This window comes from Ursus americanus, chromosome 4, assembly GCF_024610735.1.
Source record: "Ursus americanus isolate L20-20 chromosome 4, mUrsAme1.1.p, whole genome shotgun sequence".
Classification (NCBI taxonomy): Eukaryota; Metazoa; Chordata; class Mammalia; order Carnivora; family Ursidae; genus Ursus; species Ursus americanus.
Window position 1 is genome coordinate 35,023,999 of NC_142130.1, and position 14,480 is coordinate 35,038,478.

At 51.4% G+C, this 14,480-nt stretch overlaps 1 protein-coding gene across 1 annotated transcript in view; it reads left to right on the top strand.

Annotated features, from left to right (window-relative positions):
• The first annotated feature begins 7,930 nt into the window (after positions 1 to 7,930).
• Positions 7,931 to 14,480, top strand: part of SEMA5B (semaphorin 5B) — a 114,361-nt gene continuing 107,811 nt past the window's right edge. Inside the window, exon 1 of the mRNA XM_045812664.2 lies at positions 7,931 to 8,053. The gene's annotated coding sequence lies outside the window, so the exon portion shown is untranslated. The remainder of the gene's footprint in view (positions 8,054 to 14,480) is intronic.

Below are 14,480 nucleotides of genomic sequence, written 5' to 3' on the forward strand. Positions count from 1 at the left end.
CTTAGCATAAAACCTCAAGGTTCACCCCTGTTGTAGCATGTGACAGAATTTCCTTCCTTCTTAAAGCTGAATGCGATCCCACTGTATGTCATGTTTTATTTACCCATGCATTGCGCCGATACTTGGGGAGGGAGTTTTAACAGTGCACCATCTGGAGAGACCAGAATTTGCGCCTAATTTTGTTTTCTGAATCTAAGCCATTCACTAATCTTAAGAAAAGAGACCTCATTCCCTCCTGTAGCCATGGGGTGACTTAATCTTTTAAAAGAGCCTTTCTTAGAGAACTTGGACAAAAGTTTTGAAAAAGTCTAAGTAGATTATAGTTATTTCTCCTCTATATTTACTTCTCTTTTTACTGTCTCAAAGAACTTCACTAAGTGTGTTTCTTCCCTCCCCGGTGTCTGCGCACGCCTACATCTTCTGTGTGGTCCAGGGCAATTCGCATCTCCAAGAAGCCTTCCCAGGCACAGCTCCACGGGCTCCTGCTCTCTTGAGTTTGTCTGGTGTTTACTGCCTGCAGCAGCCAATCTGGCATTTCCCTGCTATTTACTTCTTGCATGCACCTCACATTCCCAATAACACGATCCTCCCCTAAGTATTGCTCATCCTCTGTTGTCTTCACTAGCCTCGCTGCAGAACTGAGCAAATAACAGAGGGGGAAAATTCTTATTTAATTGAAATGAAGGAGTTTGCTGGCCCTCCCTGAGAATCCACGCCTCTCAGCCAGTGTCTGAGATCTGAGCTGCTGGCAGCGTCACTAGGATGCTTTAAGGGCACATCCAACCCCCCTGCATTTCCCAGGCTTGGGGAAGAGCCAATGCTAAGCCACACTGGGGGGTGTGGGGTGGTGGTGGTAAAGTTCTCTTCATCAGGCCTTCCCTCGCTATTCACTTGCCTCTGGCTTCCAGCTTTCCTGGGCTCCCATATTCCTGCTCCTATTCATTTCACCCCTCTCTGTCTCCGTTCTCTAGCCTCACTCCAATCCCTTGACTTCCTACCCCATGCAGCAAAGGTGGACATGGGTTTTCATGCTTTTTATCATCTCTGCCCCGGTCAGAGTCTCAGCGGGTTGCAGGGGCTGTCATCACAGTCTCTTAGCTGGCTTCCCTCCCTCATCCACCCACTGCCACCCATCTCACCCCATCAGGTTCCTGCTCCAAACCTCAGATGATGCGCCTCACCTGGCCTATAACATGAAATCCAACCCCTTTCCATGGCATTCAAGGCCTCTCCAATCTGGCCCTGCTCACAGTCCAGTCAGGCATCACCTCCTACTATATCCCTCTTAGTGTTCAATCAGTAACAATGTATGGAATGATTCTTCTCTTCAGGCTGGGGGTCCGGGGGTATCGTGCAATCCCAGTACCGTGTTGTGCTCTGTAGATAATATGAAAGGATGACTCTTATCCCCACCCCTGCAAAAGTGCTGTTAATTTATGGGTGATTTGTCTCAGTGAGGCATTATGCCAACCTATTGTTCCCCCTGCGGAAGGATTTCCGAGGTCACTGAACACCAGGGGAGAGACGTTTTGCTCAGGGCAAAGGAATCTTTCTATAACCTCTCAGCCAGGTTAGTGGTTTTCCACGCCCACACAGGCAGCAGGGTCTCCTTCCGATCCCTCCTTGTCTCCTGTCCAGAGGTCTGGCCCTGCTCAGGTCCTCTCAGGGCCAAGCCTGGGCCTCTTCTTGGCTACAACTTGGGATCCCCTTCTTAACAGGATTCAGATCCCCCTGCTGGGAACACCGCCTTATGCTTCCTTGGCCAACATCCATCCTGTCTTGATCAGTTTGGGACCTCTGTGGCTTCACCCTGGTCTTGGGGGAGAAAATCACAAAGTTCTCATGTTTTCAAATGATTTCAAGAAGAGTGACCACACTTTGTGTTCTTCCTTGAGTCCAAATGTCCTGACAATGACCCCGGTCTGCTGGCTTAGGGTCGAGTACACGACTTGTCCCTTTGTAGCTCATCTACCAGGAAGCCTGGTGTCATCTCTTGGGCCAGTCGTGCCTCTCCCTCCTTCTGATCTTCACACCCCTCCCCTACCTCACTTCCTCCTGACTCAGCTGCAGCCCAGACCTGGCAGTGTCTGCTGGGACAGCAGGAAGAGGAAGGTGGCGAGGCACCCTTGAGTGGGGAGAGACATGTGATTACCTCTGGGTGTTAGTCCCAGGGCAAGCTGCACCACGAGCCTTCTTCCTTCTCTCTCACCACATCCCTGATTTAGGAGACATGAAAATGGGGGGGGGGTGTGCATGCGTGCGTGCAGCACGCACGCATGCACACACTCACGTATACATGTTGCCAGAGCTAATGTGTGAGGATAAATATGTGAAGGCCTGGAATGGGATTTATTTTTTCGGGAATTGAGAAGAAAAACCAGAACTGTAGCACAAGAAACAAAACGATGCCAGGATGAGCAGGCACATGTGGCATTAGTGACACTTTAGCGGTTCTGGGTTTTCAGAGCTAACTCTACTCTGTCTTGACTGTGTAGGTCGATAGACCCATGTGGTTGACTGAGTGGAAAATAATTAGTATATAGTCCCCTCTAATATGCATTTTCTATTAAAAAGTTTTCTTAAGTGCAAATATAGATGTTAATGAATAATCAGTTGGAGGGCACAGTTCGATATGGGAAAACCTAAGTTCAAATCTCCACTCTGAAAATGACCAGTTGTGCTATTGTGCCTCAGTTCCCCTACCTGTAAAATGGGATAATAATAATTCAATCATTAAGTTGTCATTGTGTACTTCTCTTCACCAAGCCCCATTCTGTGGGCTGGGATGATAGCCATGAACAGAGCAGGCAATGTGTCCACTTTCGTGGAATTCGTATTCGGGTCAGGGAAGACAGACAATAAACAGGTATGTACGATGTTAGGTGGTGATAGAGAGTGAAAGCCGTTTGTTATTTTTGAAAGAATAGAAACGTATCTCTAATGAGCTAATATTTGAGCACAGAGTGAAGGAAGAGAGGGAATGACCCAGGTGTACATTTGACGAAAGAGCTTTCCAGATAGGGAGAACATCAAGTGCAAAGACCCTGAGGTGGCAGCCTTAGGTGTTTGGGAAACAGGGGAGGGGCTGGTGATGGTGAAGAGAAGTGAAGGAGAGGAGAGTGGTAGGAGATGGTGTCAGCAAGTCCCTGTGGGCTTGTTAAGGATGGGGCATTTCCTCTGGCAGGCTGGGGAGCCATGGAAGGTATTTGAGCAGAGGAGTGACAGCTTCTGACTAAGAATGGCTTCTGTGTAGAGAAAAGACTGCAGGTGCAAAGGTGAAAGCAGGCAGAGCAAACATCCAGGTGAGAGAAGATAGTGGTTTGAATTGAGATGCTAGTGGAGGAGGGGGTGAGAAGTAGTTTGACTCTAAAAACATTTCAAAGGTCGAGACCATGCGATTTATGATGGCTTGGAAGTGGGTGTGGGATGACTTGAAGATTTTGGTCTCAAGGAATTTGAAGAACAGAGATTTTATTTACTAGGCTAGAGAAGTCGGGAGGAAGAGCTGGCTCTGGAAAAGAAAATCGGAAGTCAGGTTTTGGGAATGTTAAGTTTGGGATGCCCGTTAGCTGTTCACGTGGAGGAGAGCAGCAGATCGTTGGGCGTCTACATCTGGCTCTCGAGAGAAAGATCAGAGCCTCAGGTACACACTTGGATGTCAGCAGCACAGAGGAGCTGTCTACCACCACGGAGCCGGGCCAGAGCGTCTGGGGTGTCAGTGGCGCTATCTCCTTCGCAGGAGTGTGAAGGTCAAACGAGATTGAATGGAAAATACTTCTGGAAGCTGAAAGTGCCATATGCATGGAACAGGCGAAGTGCATAAATACGGTAAAGAACTAATTGTAAGGAGTGCCTGCCGGAAGAGGTAGAATCGTACAAAGTGTGTGCAAAGAGGACCTTAGAAAGCAGTTGACCTACTCCTCACTTACCCCTCTGTTGCCCTCGAGGAGCAGACTCAGAGTCAGAGAGGTTAAGAGGCCTGCCCAGGACACTCAGCTCCTCGGCGGCTGAGCGGGTCCTACAATCGAGAAGCCCTAACTGCTGGTGCAGTGCTCCTTCCAGCACACGGCGCACCTGCTCACATTTACTGCTTCAGCTCTCGGAATCTGGTAACCAGAGCCAAGTAATTCTTCCAAAACAGAAATCTAATTATATCGCCTGGTGCTTTCATACAAGCTATTTCCTCTGCCTGGAATACTCTGCGTCCTCCTGCTTCTCTGTCTGGCAAATTCCAGCCCTGTCTCCATTCCCAGCTAGAAGGGCCCTTTGCTGTGAAGGCCTCCTTGCCCTGCCCAGCGGAGCAGGTCACTGGCCCTCCATGAGTCCGTGGTACTCTGGTCCTGTGGCGGCCCTCAGATTTGCTGTGATTATGTCTGCCTCTCCCGCCTGCCAGTGAGGCTCAGGCTTTTCCCCCTTCCTATGACCTCCCCACCTAGCCTTAGTGAATGGTACTTCAATGTTTGGAGAGGAAGGAAGGAAGGAAGGTCTTTTCTCTCACATTAGCTCAGGACAATGGCAAAGCTGCCATTTAGTGACACTTCGGTTCCTCTGACCTAAGTGTGCTCTTGGTTCACAAACTGACAATGACTGGTGGGGTGGGGATTTTCTTTTTTCTTTTCTCTCCCCAGGCACAATAAGCAGGTGATTTGGGGACCGGGAAACTATTCAGATAGTCTAAGTGATTGGTGCCTTCTGTTCCATTCTCTCTTTCCTATCAATATATGCGTGGCTGCTGTTTGCCTTTTGTTACAAGGCCAGATTTGTGTTTGTGCCTGGCCCATGTACAGGTGTGTATACATATGGACACTCACCTCTACATGCCTTCTTGGGAGGGGCTGCACTTTAGTTTTTCAGAGGGACCTAACATCTCCCAGAAATATGCCCTCAGACGGGAGGCAGGAGGCAGTGTTGTGCTCAGCTTGTCACCCTAGACCAGAAAATTTGAACTTACTTCTTAGCCTCTTGGCAACTTGGTTCAAGATCAGTTTGGAATTTCTAGGTCAAGTGTGAATTCGAAGAACTCCTTTCCACCCCCTATGTTGACTGCTCTCTAGCGTGTTTGTTTTGGATAATTCTGTATTAATTACTATATTACATTCTACTTAATTAACACTGTTCCGACAGGTAGAGAATTGCTTCTAACAGAAGTAATTACTATACAGGTTATTGCGAAGTTTTAAGGAAGGTAACAGAAAGTGATGGGTACTCTGCGGTGACGGGGTCAATGCTCCAGGGTTTGTTCCCAGTAAATGAGTCAGGATCCTGAGTAGGTTGGATTTGCCCAACTTAGGAGATTCCTGATGCCTGTGGTGAGCCAGGCTAGAAAAGCAACTGTCCCTTCCTGAGGCTGGGACTTCTGAAGCTCTCTTTTATTGAGAGCTCTTGAGTAATCACTGCTAATCAATACAATACTGCAGGATACAATTAGGATTAATTAGCCCAGCATCCCAAGCAGCTCTGCTCCTCTGTCTGTGTCTCTTTGGTGTCTCTCTTTCTTGGCTCCTGCTTCCCCTAGAAAGAGTCTCTGGCCTGTGGCCCCAGTCTCCTTCCTTCTCTTACTGCCCCGAGTCCCCTGCCATTCATTCACTCATTCACAACGTGGAGAGGGAGAGCCAGGAAGGGGCATGAAGTGATGGTGGAAAAGCAGAAAGATAAAGCAATCAGAACATGGTGGAGAGAGGGAGGGTGAGAGAATATGGTGAGGGATGGAGATGATTTTTATTACCTTTCAAGAGAGAGCTGCTGCCACAGAACCACTCAGAAGGCATTTTGTCTACTCTCCCAACAGACGAATGGGAAATTCTCCTGCTCACCCATTTCCCCTGCAATATATGGAATATTTTCCTGTTTCTGTATTCATTTAAAGGTGTCTGTTTATTGCACACATCTATATTTTTGCAATGACAAAAACAGTTTCATGCTTCTGTAGGGAATGAGAATGGGGAGATGGGTGTGAGGGAAGCAGGTCTCACAGCCATGGTCTCACAGCAGTGTCTCAGAGGATCAGGAGACCTGCCCTCACCCCAGTCTGGAACTCTGGGAGAATTGCTTTCCTTCTCTAGATCTCATTGTCCCTACCTATAAAATAATAGGTTTGGATTCAATGCCCTGCATTTCCTCTTTCAACTGATTTCTACCCCTAATTAAATGGATGGGCTGCCAGACTGGTGTGCCCTGACATACACCTTTCCTTCCTTTGTTCCTCTTCTCTGCATCTCTCTCCTCTTGTCCAGAGTGTGTCTTACTTTTGCAAGCTCCTCTCCATTCTGCACTTTACGAGTGCTGGCATTTCTGTTGCCCTAGAAAGTCTTTATTTCTGAGATTGTGCACTGTTTCCCTTTTTACAGCGTTCCCATAAACTCCCTTCTTGGACTCTTTCTTTCCCACCATCCTGGCCAAATTGCTTCTCATTTGGGTTCAGGTGTGAGTGTGTGTGTGTGTGGGGGGGGGGAAGTGCCTCTCTGGGGCTCTTATTGTCTCCATTCCTCTGCTTCATCTGGGATTTCCTTTACCCAGAATTTTGTTATATAAAATGATTCACTCTACCTCTTCCATTTCTGGCATATTCTAGAAAGTCTTTTAATGTTTTCCTTCTTCCGACTTACCCAGTTTTATTTCACAGTTCTCTTTGGTTATCTCTTAAAATTACACTTCTCAAGATTTAATTTTTCAGGTCTTTTGTCTTTATCCTTCTTTCGTTTTCTTAGGTCACCTTTTTAAATTTTTAAAATACCTTTTTTTGTTCAGCAGAGGGCTCCCTTCCCATCCCTCGCGCAGGCCGGGCAGATAGGATTTGAAACCCCCCTCCCTGCACCTCGTCTCTCCCTCCTGCTTTCTTACCATCAGAAACACTAGATACTTGAACTTGTAAACAATCAGCCTTAATCGGCGTGATCGCGCTAAACCTTCGCTTTCAATCGAGAGCACCCCTCTGCCTCCCCGGATCGCTAATCTGGATGCCCTCCCAATGTTCCTGAGGTTATTTTACTCACTGCAGCCCCCACTGTTCCTCCAACAGTTCTGTAGGGTAGTGTTGCCAACCCTAGTTTACAGCTGAGGAAACTGAGGCTTGGAGAGGTTCACTCAAGGTCGTGCAGCGTGAAAAGTTGACCCTGATCCAGCCAGTTCTGGCTTTCCAGTCCAGCCCAACAGCCTCGCCTCACTCCCTTCGACCGCAGTTTATTCCAGATTTCCCCTGTTTTGTACGAGATTCTTCCCCCCCCCCCCCTTCAATCCACAGCCAGGAAAGATCGTCTCCAGCTACTAGGGCTGGGGAATTTGGGAGCCGGGGGTGGCGGGGGTAGGGGGAAGGGAGACTTTCCTCAGGCGTCAAGGGTTGGGGTGGGCAGGGTTGGGGTGGGCTGACGCCCTGGAGGAAGTCAGGTTAGAAATGGGGGTCACCGAGGACAATAACGCAGATGTGGCAAAAGGTAGCAAGTGCTCAGGGGGACCTGGGTCTCGCCGTCCGAATGCCGGCTGCGGAGCGGGACTTGCGTCCACCCACCGTGTGACACACACTTGGCAGGCCAGGGGCGGGAGTCGGGCCGAGCCCGGGAACGTTGAGATGCAGGGCGCCCCCTCGCGTTACTCCGCGCGCCTCGGGGCTGGCGGGTGAAGCGTCGGCCGCGGCTGGTCCTCGCCAACCCCCTCCTCCTTTTCGCTCCCGCTCCCTCAGGCTCGCCCCTCGCTCCCAACTCCTCCCCCACCGCCTCTCCCTCCCTCCTTCGGCTCCCTCGGTCTCCTCCTCCTCCCGGCTCTCACCCGCGCTCCGGGTCGGGAGCTAGTTGGAGCGCGGGCACTGCTGCCAGAGCCCAGCTCCGCGGAGCCGGGCGGGTCAGCCGCGCGTTCAGCGGCTGCCGGAGGAGCCCCGGCGCAGTGGGCGCGGGCCCGACTTGGGACCGCACGGGAGCGCCGAGCCCAGAGACGCGGCCGTTCCTGCGAGGCAGCCCCATTCCCAGACGGGCCGCCAGCCTTCCTGGTTCGCCTCCGCCGCTTGGTGCCACCGGGAGCCGAGAGCCGCCGGGAGCCGGGCACCTGTGCCCGCAGCCGGGAGGTGAGTCCCGGGAGCCCCGGGCGTTTCCCCTGCGCGGGCTGGGGCTGCAAGTTGCAAACTTCAGCAACTCGGGTGGGCAGAGGGGTAGGGGCCCCGAGGCGCCAGCAAGTTGGAACCAGGTGGGGGAGGCTGAGGGCGGGGGGAGGCTGAGGGCGGGAGGAGAAGGGGGTCCCTGTGCTTCCTCGCCCTCCGCGCTGCTGCTTTCCCGCCGCCCGCCTGCTCCGGGTACCGGCTGCCCGGGGCCCTCGCGGGGCCGCGTCCAGTGCGTCGGGGCTGCAGCCCTGATGGGGACCCGCGGCCCGGGCCTGGAGGAGGGGACGGACGAATGAAAGGCTGAGAGAGCGCCGGGCAGAGGGCTGAGCCTGGCGCGGAGATGGAGGCTCACGGAGGGCCGACGAGTAAACCGAGTGGAAGGAGAGTGCGGGCGGCAAGGCGCGTGGGAACGCGTGGCCCGCTCGGAGTGTGAAATCTCACGCTCGCGGGCGTCCCTCCGCCGCCGCTTGCGGGGCCCCCACCCCGATTCTTTCCAGACCCCCTGCCCTGGCAGGGCCCGCGGAGCCCAAACTCTACCCTGCCAGGCCCTAGACGCAGCGGCCCGGGCGCCCCGCGCTCCCGCCTCGGCCAGTGGAGAGGGGTGCGGCGGCGGGAAGGGAGACGCGAACGGCGATTTCCTGGTTTATTTTTCTCATGGTAATTTGTCTTTGTGGTTGGGGCTGCTCATTCACTTTCTGCTCACGTCGTGCGGGAGATCCAGCGCGGAGGGAGGGAGCGGGGGGCGCTCGGGCACAGGGAGGGATGGAGGCAGAAGAGGGGATCCGGGACCCGCGCGGGGCGGGAGCCGAGAGGGAAGTGGCGGTAGGACGCGCTGGGGAAGAAGGCGAGGCTGAGGCGAGCCGGCGGCACTGGGGGGCACAGAGCCGGCTCTTTTGCCTGCCGCAAACTTTAAACAACGAGGAGGAGCCACCTGAAGCGCCGTTCTCGTCTTCTCCCCATCCCCCGGTGCCCAGTCCTCGGGTCATCCCGCCCGCCTCGCCGCCCAGAGCTGGAGTGGGCCTCGAGTTGGATGGGGACGGGCAGCCGCCGGTCTCTGCCCCCACCCCTGCGATCCTCTCCAGGCTTCCCGCGGTGGGGATGAGAGCAGCCTGAGCTGGGAAGGGCCGCCCACCCTCGCGATGCGCTCCTTCCCGGCCCTGTGCCTGATCCACGCACCTGGGCTCGGAAGCTTGGAAGCTTGTCTGTGCTTAGACCCCACCGCGGTCCTACCTTTTCTGCCTCCAACCCCCATCTTTTTCCTTCAGCCCCTGGCAATTCCAATCTCCTTCCACATTTCTCAGACACCCCGCTTCCCATTCTCCCCATCCTCCCACTTCGGCCTCATTCGGCTCTGAAGGCAGCGGCGCCTCTCTAAAGCGCCCTCCATGCCCGCCTCTCTGTCCTCCCCACCCCCACTTTCCCTCATTTTTTAGCCCATTCTTTCCCATCACTTACCCCTCCCTTTCTTGTTGACATTTAAAAGTGACCTCTCACCTTTTCTGAGTCTGGATAGGTGACCTTGGGGGGGGGGGTCTTGAGCCTGAGAACTGGACCTCACAACTAGGAAAAGGGGGACAGATTAATAAGCAGATTCACCCAGAAGACAGTCAGGATTGTTTTGGGAGGCCTGCTCAGCAGGCAAGGCTGCCTCTCTGTGCCAGGTTAGGAAAAGTGGAGGGGGGGAGGGGAGAGTTTGGGAGGGGGTGGCAGATCTTCCATCTCTTTTCTGTTTCCAGGGAGTAAGTGCAGAGCCTTTCTCCTCCAGAGCTGACAACAGTCAGCATTATCATCACTTGGACATCAAACACTTTTTAAGTACCTACTGTGTGCAGTGCACCAGGCTAGGTGCCCATGAGTACAAAGAGTTACAGGGCTGAGCTCATGCCCAGAGAGGCTGCTAAATTTACCAGTTTGATTTGAAGAAGACATTAGTGTATCTGTTTGGGGAGGGAGAACGTGAATGGGGAAATGCACAGGCAGTACAAAACAGCAAGGACTCGGTGCCAAATGGTGACCTAGGGCTTAGGGGAGGGCTATTTGAAGAAAGCTCCATGACTCAGGTGGGACTAAGAGCTGGGCTTGTTGACTCTGCCTCCCTCCCCACCAGCTGTCTGTATCCAGAGGGTGGGAAAAGAGAAGGGAAGGTCAAGAAGGGGCTTCCTTTCCACTTCTAGAGCCATACCAGGAAGACAGAGGAGCCGAGGGGTCCACCCTGGCTCTGTGGGTTGACCTCCCATTCAGGGCTGGTGGAATCACAGAAGCTTTTCTTTTTTTGTCGCAGAAGCTTTTCTGCCTTGGCATAGCCTTGCTGCCTCGTTTAAAAGCCCCTCTGTTTGTTGCTTCTTATTGAGGCTCAACCCTGGAAGAGGGCTTGGAGGTTGTCCATGTCAGGGGAGTCACAAGCCGTGATGCCTGGAGAGGGCAGGCAGGTAACAATGAGCTGGACAGCTGGATATTCAAAGTCAAATTGTCCAAATAAAATGGTCTAAACAAAACCAATGTGCTGCCCTTGAGCAGGCTCACCCCTGTGTTTATAGTTCAAGAAATTGAGATTCTAAGAAGCATTATCTCTTTGTGTATATGTATTATCAAGTCTCCCAGTACCCTGGGGATTGGTTGGAACTCCCCTTAGCCTGGTCCTACCTCTGACCTGCTGGACTCCCTGCTTGCTCTTATCCTCAGGGCCCGTTAGGATTCTTCTATGATGACTTCTCTAGATGATGAGTTTCTTAAGGTCAGGGAGTCATCTCTCTTATATAAATCTGAGCACTTCACATCCACCGATACAAGATTCCAGATGCAGAGTCGGGACTGGAACTGAGGTCTCTTCCCTCTCCCTCCCCAGGAACCTAGTGAGTGTAAGCCGGCCTTTTTCTTCACAAAAAAAAAGAAGAAAATCCAACCATGACTTTTTGCTTCCCCTAATGAATTCCCCTTTTTCAGGGGTTAGATAAGAAAAGTCTAGAAGCTCACATGGGAGTTCAGAGATCCCAAGGAATATCCAGAAAGTCCTAAGCCCTGAGTGTGGATCTAAAAAGGGGGAGAGGACAGGCACCCGGATGGATCGATCAGGATCAGTCGTTAGGCGGCTGCCTTCAGCTCAGGTCATGATCCCAGCATTCTGGGATCAAGCGGGCATCCGGCTCCCTGCTCAGCGGGAAGCCTGCTTCTCCCTCTCCCACTCCTCCTGCTTGTGTTCCCTCTCTTGCTGCCTCTCTCTCTGTCAGATAAATAAATAAAATCTTTTAAAAAAATAAAAAATAAAAATAATAAAAATAAAAAGGGGGAGAGGAGCCCTAGCAAGGGAGAGAGGAATGGCAGACGTTTATGGCGGATGAACCTGGCAAGGCTGACAATCAGTAGGTAAGAGTGTGTACACTTGGGAGGAAGATGCTGTTGGGTCCAGCTATTTTGAACATTGATCATGACACTCTTGTTCTTAATCTTGGTAACCCTCCTGTATCCCACAGGGAAATTCAACAAGGTAGCAGCTCAGATCACTACCATATAATAACCAGTTTACTACTCTTACTGAGGACTGAGGTGATAGAATGGGCACAGAGGGTCAAGGACAGTTATCTGATTAGAAGTGCATGCTACCATGTAAGCCTTAAAGGACACGAGCTGAGCCCCATGCCTCCAGCTGCCAGACTTTCCCTAACATGTTACTGTCTCGGTGCAAGGTAGATGAGACCCACAGTGGCAGTAAACTCACATGTTCACCATTTACTAAGCGCCTACTGTGTGCCAGGCACTGTGCTAGAAGTTATGGATATGATGGTAAATAAGACATATCTCTGATCTGGATGGGGGCGAATTGGTATGACTAGGAGAATTACTAGCATTGCCTCAACTTCTGCGATGGAATTTACTGCGAGGGTTTTTTTCTCCCCTGTGGGTTTGTCGGGGTGATCTGACAGCTGATGTGGAGCTGTCCAAAGGACTTGGAGTCCAGAGTTCGTGGGGAGGGCTGACAGGGCTAGGATTCCACCACCTCAGAGCTTCCCTCGGTTCCTCCGATTTCTCTCTCATCCAGTGGGGCTGAACACCTACCTTGTACCTTGTGCTCAGAGGCGAAGTCAGATACCTGAAGATCTGGGGGCGAGAACTGTTGGGAGGGAGCGTTGGTTTTTTTATTCTTCAGGGTCTAAACCCCATTGGGTCCTGGGACCATCCTTTGCCTCACCCAGTCACCTAGATCATTAGCCTGTCTTCATTGACTGGTGACTGTGTGTGTGTGTGTGTGTGTGTGTGTGTGTGTGTGTGTGTGTGTGTTGGAAATAGGTACCTCCAATGAATGAATTTCTTTCACATTCAGGTCTTTGCATCTGAGTTTAGCCACCACTAAGTTGGTCTCAAATCTATGACAAAGCTTATCTAACTTCGTCTTAAACATACGAAAAGAAGCCAAAGCAAGTGGCTTGACTAATGGAGTTTCATTGAATTGCTGAATTGAACCCTTCTTTTCCAGCTTGTGTGGGCAACACCTGGATTTCACAGGGCTCTACTATTGTGAACCTCCCTCTCTCTGACTTTCAATTTGACATGTGCCTTAGCTGAAGAGGTGGCTCAGTGATGAATAATCTGGAAGGGGATCTTTGTGTACACCATTCTCTGTCTTAGATGGAGGATTCTCCCCCAAGACTTTCTTTTTGAAAAAAATTTTCCTTATAACTGGCTTGAATGCTAGAAAGTAGCAGGGAAAAATTCCAGCTGGGAGCAGAGTTCTGAAAAGGAAGCCGGGTGCTGAATGTTCCGTGGCTCAGCCATGTTACTTTCCCTCCCTTCTGCTGTAGTGTTTTGCTTTAGTGAGCATGAGAGATGAAAACCAAACCTTGCAGAATGCACTCTTTAATCCTGACATTAGTCAGGGTCTCACCAATGAGAAATGACTACACTTGGTAGCTTCAAAATGGAAGGGAAAAAAAAGAAGAAGAATTCTTCTTTTCCTATCCAATTTGCTGCCGGGCACCACGGAGAGAGCAGGAGGAGGGACCCCTGGATGGAGACCAGGCTTGGGAGAGTTTGACCTTGAGCCCACTTCCCAACAGTTGGGCTGTTCATCCTCCTCCACTCTGACTTGAAACAGGAGGACAAGGATTCTGTTAGGCTGTTCCCGAGCAAATGGAAGCTTTCAAGACACTGCTGTGTGTGCTGAGTTGCGCCATGACACTGCCCTCATTGATCTGCGTTTAATAAGGATGACTTAATCAGACTTGCACCTGGAACTCGTTTGAATTTGAGGCCTTGTCGATATTATCAGAATATCTTTGCATGTGAACCAAGAATGTTTCTGGCTGGCCTCTTCTGGGATAGGAAGGGTTGGTACTGGAGGATGGCTGGTGACCATCTGCTCTCTCAGTCCCCTGAGGATCAAATTGGAGCAGATAGCTTGAAATTCCCAAAGGAGGAGGCTGGGTTAGGAATGAGGGAGTCTGCCCCACTGGAGCACGTCTGCCAGACCTCGATTTCCCATCTGTGAAAATGAGGTGATCAAATGAACCCTAAGACTTTCTGGCCCTCAAGGTCAGCAGTCTTGAAAGGAGACTACAGTCACTTCTCGATTTTCCAGGAAAATCTCTTTTTTTGTGGCTCACTTGTGGAGAATGTTTAGTCTAAGACCAGTTTCTAGTTCCCTGCAGTCCCGCTGCTGGTGAGCCACCTGACTGCCAGTATCTTCAGAGAACGCATTCTCCTTTTAGCCTCTGCCTGAGCCAGACATCATTTGGAAGGTGAATCTGCTGCATGTTAGGTATATGCATGCGTGTGCGTGTGCGTGTGCGTGTGTGTGTGTGTGTGTGTGTGTGTAAATAGACTCATACACATCCATGTATAAACACAGACGCAGTGCATTGCAAAGCTGTGTTACGGTTTGATCGTCTGGCATTTTGGATTATCTGCAGCTCCGTTCATCTGCCAGGGGTGATACAAGGCTGTCCCTAGACAGACAATTTCAGGGAGATGGCTGGTGGGGTAGCAATTTTGATCTATCTCTACCTGCTAACCCCACTCTTCCACCTGAGCCCAAACTCCCTCCGTACTGCCCTCGTCATTGTCCTGAAGGGCCCCCAGGAGCTCCCCTTCAAGGCGTACAAAAGAGCTTGCAGTTGCCTCTTAATTATTCAGGGATGGATGGATCCAGTGTGTAAAGCACCCGACCCAGGCCTGTTCTTTCCCTTCTTTTGGTGCCTGGGGTAACTCTATGCCTGTAGTGAGAGCTGGGGGAGATCTTATCATTTAATACAAACTTTTGTTTCTAGCAGCTTGTTTCCTCTGCTCCTCTTCCCTCAAGGCGCCTGGGGGAAGCCAGGAGCCCTCTGAGAGGCCTCATCCACCTAGAACAGACTGCCTTTAAGGTCTAGACATCGCTTTGTTGGCCAGGGTGTGTTTCTGC